The following is a 7368-nucleotide window of genomic DNA, read 5'->3' as shown; positions in this document are numbered from 1 at the left end:
ATTCTATTCTATTCTATTCTATTCTATTCTATTCTATTCTATTCTATTCTATTCTATTCTATTCTATTCTATTCTATTCCATTCCATTCCATTCCATTCTATTCTGTTCTCCCTTAGTGGCTGCACCACACATTTTTGTATCAGTGCAGCAAAGCACTGATGCAAAATTCTTTGGCAGAAAAAATTAATTTTACTGAGCCTGCCTATGACTTTCAAGCTACTTCTTAGGCCACAGGAATACAAAAAAAAAAAACAAACAAAAAAAGCAAACACAAAAAAAACCCACAAAGAAACAAAAACAAAAAAGAAGGAAAGATTGACTCTGTGATCACTTTTGGCATTTGTACAAACCTGTCTCAATATCTCATGTCAGACTTTGCAAAAGACTAACAGTGTCTTTCAGTTTATCTAGAGAGCTCAGTATTATCAGCACAAACTCCATTTCCTACCTGTGCTTCCAAAATTTCATTTCCCTTGACCAGAAATCCTTTCTGCAAGAATACACATCTGAGAATAAAAGTCACAGGAAAAGCCAGAATCCTTGGATAATTCAGTTTGGTTCAAGCACCAAAAAATACTTTGAATCTTAGTATGGTCTTAAACTAAAAAGGATTTTTCAGACCTCCATGCAGAAAGGATTTTTTTTATTTCAGAGAGAAATAGAGTTTTTTGTCACGTAATTTTTCAGAGCATCCAGACTCATCAGTTCCTTAGTATCTAACTTGCCTGTCAGTCTGCATCATACTCATCAAGAGCATCTGCTCCCACACTGCACAGAGAGAGCTACAGATTTCATGAACAGGTGTTTATTCAGTACTGAATTTATTAAAAAGGTGTTCTGTTAGCAATTGATATGCTTCCAGCAACACCAAGATGTTTCAGGAATAAAAATATCAAGATCTTAATGAGAATTCTGTTTATAACAGGTGAGAAGACTATGAAACAGGTCAAATTCACTCCTTGGCAACACTGGTTAAAAAGTATTCCTAGCAAATACCCAAAACCAGGGCAACAAAAGTTGTATTTGTTAATAACAATAACCCTTTGTTGCACAGTGTCTCAACGCACCTCATACATTAAGAATGCCAAGGGAAAATCCAAAGCCTTTCAAGGGTGCAAGAGAACTAGAGTAAGCTAAAATTATTATTAGCCTTTCTGTAACAGTTCTTATGAATGAGAGTGATAAATATGTAAGAGGTGTATAACTGGATGAAATTTGCAGGTTAAATGACTCAAAATAAAAAGGGAAAACATAAATTGTATACCTGAAATTTTGAGGCAGGTATCTTCAGAATCCCACATGCTTATGGCCCCCCTTTTTAAGACAGAGTTTACTTTATACCTCCCTTGACCTGATGAAATAATAACATACATTCCACATAATACAATTACAAGAAAATGTGTATTTGTTGTCAGGATAAGAAAACTGCTTTTTTTTAGCACAGCAGGTCATGTTTATATGAATGACATGAAAAATTAATGGAATATTATTCCTTTTTTTTTGCATACACTCTAGAGCTCAAACCTAAAGTACAAGAGATCTCCACCTTATATGGATCCATGCAAAAGTCTCCAATCATGGTGATTCACAAAGAACCTGAATTAAAGGCAAGAATATTAATCTTTTAATATTTAAATTTCCTTTGATGTATAAAACAACAGCCTTTTTTTTTTTTCTGGCAAAAGACTGATACCTGTGGCAACAAAAAAATATGAGGTTACTACAACTGATAGAATCTCATGGAATTCTTGAGCAATTTTTTAATGAAAATATAGACACAAAGGTCTGTAGTTAATTGTACCTGTAATTAATATCTATTCCAAAAATTCCTGTTGTGTCCTATCCACATATTTGTAACAAAGGAGAGTATTTGTTATATATTTGTAAGGAGGAGAGTAAAGACAGGAATAATTTTAATATGCCCACTTTTTGCATTTTCCCCTTTTTCTAACAGTATTTCTTCTTCTCCTTGTTTTTCCCTCACATTCATTTCCTTGTACAACTTTTCTCCCTGCCAGCCCAGAAGATATGCAGTAGCTAGCTTCCTTGAAGCAGGAATATTGTTCATAATTTATATTCTATTGGCATTGGAAGGCACGGAGAGAAAGAAAAGAGGAAGAGGAAGGGAGAGGGAAAGAGAGAGAGAGAACAGAAACACAGAAAAGTGAATGGCAGTCTGCAATAAAACCAGTCATTCTTCTCAAGCTAAGGGAGAAAGCACAATCCATGTAATAATGATGGGTCTTGTAGCCCATTTGTTGACCTTTTGAAATAAGGTGTAGTAAGCACTAGCAGGATCATTTAAAATATTAATTGTAATTTGGGGTTTGAAGCAGAGGAGAAGATGGAGGAGAGAGAGGGGCTCAGGTATGACTGGTGGTACTAACAACTGACATGGGGACTGAGAAATACCCAAGCCACATCAGTGCAGCCAACTCCGAAATGAAACTCCTGTCAGCTTCATTTCATCTCCACCAGAGTCAGCACTGCACTCCCTCCATTATTACAGTACCCTTCTATCTCCTTCCGGATTGCTATTGCAGTTTATACCTCAGGGAATAATGCCACATTATTTTTCACTTTGTGGATAATCACCTGTCTCTTTAAATCAACATCAGGTGTCAGCTCAGGACCTTCACAACTTAAAAAAAAACCTTTTACTGAGCTGGTGGAAAGTAAGACTCATACTCTAGTGCTTAATCAGTTTTTTTAGCACCTGCTTTATGAAAGCAGCCTCACAGAAGAATCACATTTTCACCTGTTTTTATTGTCCTGACACCACAGTTTTTTGTGTGGAAGCATCTTCCTCTGGCTCAGTTTTCTTTACTAGGACACACTGCACTGGGGCATTCACAGCTGTTGTTGATTTGCAAAACAATTACTTACAATGACAGCAAGGCCATATTTCTGTGGGGTTTTCTTTTCCCCAGTGATGTATGGACAACCCTGGTTGGGACAATCCCAACATTTTATGGTTGAACATGTCTAATCAGAAACACGAAAAACCCAACAAAAAACCAAAAACAGGTGAAAATAACATCACTCCATTAAAAAAAAAAATATTTACATGGTTATTATTCCTTCTAAAAGGAAGGAAAGTCTAGGAAGATGAAATTTGACCATTGAGGAAATACAAAATGAAGCTCTGTAGGTGCAGCTAGGTAATTAGAGGGCAGACAGGATCCAAGTTCTGATGGTTGGAGCATGTAATGGTTTAAAACCAGCACAGAGAGCATTAGTTTTCAGGCACTGCCCCTGCCTGAGGCAACTCAGTGAGACCCAGGAACTGGCCACAGCAACAGAAGTTCATCCAAGAAGTCACACATTCATGTGAAGTGACTAACCAAGGTCAAAATGCTTATTTTCTCCAGGAAGGCAGACATTTGAACCTCCTCTAGATCTGTATTTCACATCCTTTTTCCCTCTGATGTTACTGGTTGACAGGTACTTTACATACTAAAATCCTTCTAGTCAACCCAGATAGATTAGAAAGGTGTAAGAGTGTGATTTCTGCCTTTATTTCTTTAGAAATCACAGAGATTCATTGGGACAAAAAAAAAAAAAAAAAAAAAAAAAAAAAAAAAAAAGAAAAAAAAAAAAGAGAAGGAGAAAGAAGAAGGAATAAGGAGCAAGACAAATTATTAAGAGCAGGTTCAGCAATCACTGTATCCCTTTTGAATGGCTCCTGATGAGCTGCACCTGTCCCATTTTCAGCTAAGAAGTATTTGAGATGTCTAAGAAAATGAAAAGACTGATAATGAAGGTACTGAAAAAAAAGGGGGGGGCTTCATTTCAACAGATATGAGAAAGAGGAATTGGTGGATGAGCTGCGAAAGGAGGGAACAGAAAGATTATAGGTGGTACAGATCAAGGGGTAGACATCTGCAGATAGAGAAGAGAATTGAGGATAAAAAAAAAATAAAGAAGAAAAGGTAGATGAAACAGGCTAAGTGGTAAGAAATGAGGAGAGGCAAAATGGGAAGATTACGTCACAACATGCCTTTGCTGGAGAGAACAACATCTGTTGAAGTAATCAGAGCAGTTGTTGGCCACAGACACCTTGTTCTGCCAGATGCTAGGATGGTTCCAAGGGGTCTGTGGTGACACAGAAGAGGCTTGTGAGGGTCAAAGTGCAACCCTTAGAGAAAGCACACTAAATCCTGCCTCATCACAGGGACAGATAAAAACTAACTAGACAAATTAACTCAGCTTTTTTAACAGAGAAACTATTGGCATCTTTTGTGGCATTTTTCCTTTGGGTCCTATCTTTTCTGTTGTCTTTAGGGACAACAAAGGAAATTTACTTAATTTAATATACTTACAGTTAGAACAAACTTTTGATGATTTATTTTGGTATTAAGAAAAACTCAAACAATTAAACAAATGCTTAGGGAAAAATCCTTTGTCTGCCTCCCCCATGTTAACTTCATTCTAGCACCTCTCCTGGTGTACAAAAAACCCCTACTTTTCACAGTCAAATTTAAAATCAAGAAGCCTTTTATATTCCTATACATAGTCTGCTGTTAATTACCAGACTAAAATTGCTATCGATGAAAAGACTCATTAATTCCAACAATAAAGACTAAATTGAATGTTTTGCTGTATATAAGCAATAAATATCTATTGTTGCAGACCATACCTCTGTCCTAGGTTTAACCTGCCAATTAACTACAGTAATTATGATTGATTTCAACACCCACCTTTCCTCTACAATTAGAATTAATCCTACTCTATGCTCATTAGTGAGTAACTTAGTGTGCTTGGAAATAATTCCCTTTTTGCTTACTCGTGTCTGCCTTGACAGTCTAGAAGAGAATTCCTTGTTATATTTTTAAAATGTAAAACCATACTTTTGGCCATATAGGTCAGTTTTGGAGGTGTTGCTTTGGGGGATTAAGACACCATCATTAAATTCCCTTTGGCACAAACAGCCTCAAAAACATTTTAGACCTTTCACCCCTGCATTTATTTCTCAGAGTTTTAGGACTGAAATAATGAGAAAATAGCAGTTTCTGTAAGATAAATATGTATATAAGAAAAATCCAAACTACTGACTTTATTTTATACGCTTACTAAATAATTGAAGAAGAGAAGGTAGTACTAGACCTGCAAAGGCATAGACTCTGAGAAGAAATTAGATAGTTTTGGATGCTTAACAAGAGCATGAGAGCCTTTAAAGGAACAAAATGTTTCCTAAGCAGGTACCTTTAAACCAGTCTTGACCACAGGATAACTAATGTTATTAAAAGTCCAACTTCTGGAAAAGGTTGGTTGTTTTCCAAATTTCATGTGAAATGTTAAATTTCATTGAATTAGTTCAGTTTCTCTCCCTTTACTTTTTGATTTCCATAGGTGTTAACATACATCAAGAGAGGGCAGAGGTGAAAGGGAAGAGTGTGCACTGCAATTGTGATTTCTGAAGGAACATTTTTTAATGCTGTGCAGTGCAGTTCAGCGCAATGTACACTCTTGTTTTCTTATCCAGGAAAACAAGACATCTGAATAGTAACAGAAATGTAGAAAAGCAAATAAACAAGTAAAAAAACCTACTCCCTGATATCCTGGGGCCCTACTAGCATTTGGAAGAAATAGATTTCTTTGCAAAAAATGTTGATGAGCTTCCTTGGAAACAGACACCTGAGCCGAGAGGGAAGGGATTATACATAAACCAGAGCAAAGGAGGTGAAGAAGAAGGATTAGCAGAACTGAGCATAACCAAAGCAATTTACCCCTGACTGAACTTACTTTGAGCTACTTCGGAGAGAAACGCTGTTGTGCTAACATTTAAGCCTTAAAGGGACAAGGTGTGCTTTTAAGCTAAAGTACTGTACAGATGCACTTAAAGGCTGTTTGCCAGTCAATTGCTGTTTAACCAGCTTGTTCTCTACATCACACAGTGAGTGCAAAAAACCTGACATATTGCCATGAAAAGGGCAGCCAGGCATTCTCTGGATATAACCAACAAAAAACATAACCTTGGCTATAGAAACATAATAGTATTGTCTTTTGGTACATAGCTTCTACTATTAGTAGTCTTTTTGGTATCAGAATTACTCCTTGATGCACTGTTTTGAAAAGGTATATTTACCCACACACAGAACATAAAGTTAAAAAAATTCTTTAAAGTTTTATGATGTCCTGCTGACTAACAGTACAAGTCACTCTTATTTGCTGAATGACCAGGTTAGCTGCTAAATGACCTGCTGATTGAATTAGTTGTAATTTTGTTTTAAAAGCTGGCATGCCACTGTTGCCCTTTAATTGTCTTAACACAAATTGCAGATGTTTTAATTACAAATGTCATAACAGCTGTCCTTCACCTTAGCTGTCCTACTCTTGCTTGACTATCTGCAGCCACCAAATAGTGAAATTCCTCATAGCCTCCATTGATTCCCTTACTGTTTACTCCAGTCCTCCAATTCTCCATTAACAGTCACTTTGACTACCTTAAAATGAGTCCAGGTTCTGCATTTTCACATGTAACAACTTATTTATAATAACATGCCACCTTCTGCATGAGTTAAAGCCTTTCATTTCTACTTAGAGCATGATGAACAAAGCTAAACACATACTTTTCAGTGTTGATAAGCAGGACAAAAAAAAGAAGACAAATAAGAAAGAGGAGAGGGGGTTTTAGGTGTTTTTTGTTTTGGGTTTTTTTTGTTTGCTTGTTTGTTTGTTGGTAGGGAAACATTCTGTGCCACATGATTATACCCCAGATCTGATGAACAACAAAACTGAAAAAAGATAAAAACATCTCACACACATGTACACAGAGAGACTCACACCCAGTTTTAATAACAGGTGCCTCTGCTCCCTTACATTGCTCCTGGCTTTTTTTTATAATGCATAACATTGACTGTCCATCTTAAGTCATTCTTCATGAAGAGGAAATAATACAACTTCTTTCTATTTGTCATAGAAAGTCTTGCAAAATGAAAATGGAAAGAGAATATGAAAGGTTTTCAGAGTCTGCAGTGCTATTTTCAGAGAGCATTTGTAAGTATTTTCAGCTACAATCTAGGCTTTGATTCCTCATCCTTTTGGCAGTAGGGAAATTTCCCTCTTCTCAGGCTTCATGAGCACCTGCACGTCTGGCTTTCACAAACTATGGTATATTTTGGAAATTTCAACTGTTAAAAATTAGGTAACACTACACAAAAGAATATTGTTCTACATCTTTCCACTGAGATGGCTTTGGTCCACTGTGGCCAGTTCTGGAAAATTTTAAAGTTACAGCATTACTTCCAAAGAGTATTGGAGAACTTTTCTATTTTTTGTTTTTCAGCTCAGATTTTCAGTGGAAGCACATTGACTGGTAAGAAGAATTGATGCAATCACATTTATGATAAACACTGATATCTAGA

Source organism: Parus major, chromosome 2 (assembly GCF_001522545.3).
Source record: "Parus major isolate Abel chromosome 2, Parus_major1.1, whole genome shotgun sequence".
Classification (NCBI taxonomy): domain Eukaryota; kingdom Metazoa; phylum Chordata; class Aves; order Passeriformes; family Paridae; genus Parus; species Parus major.
The sequence above is the reverse complement of the archived record's forward strand: the minus strand, read 5'-3'. Positions refer to the sequence as shown.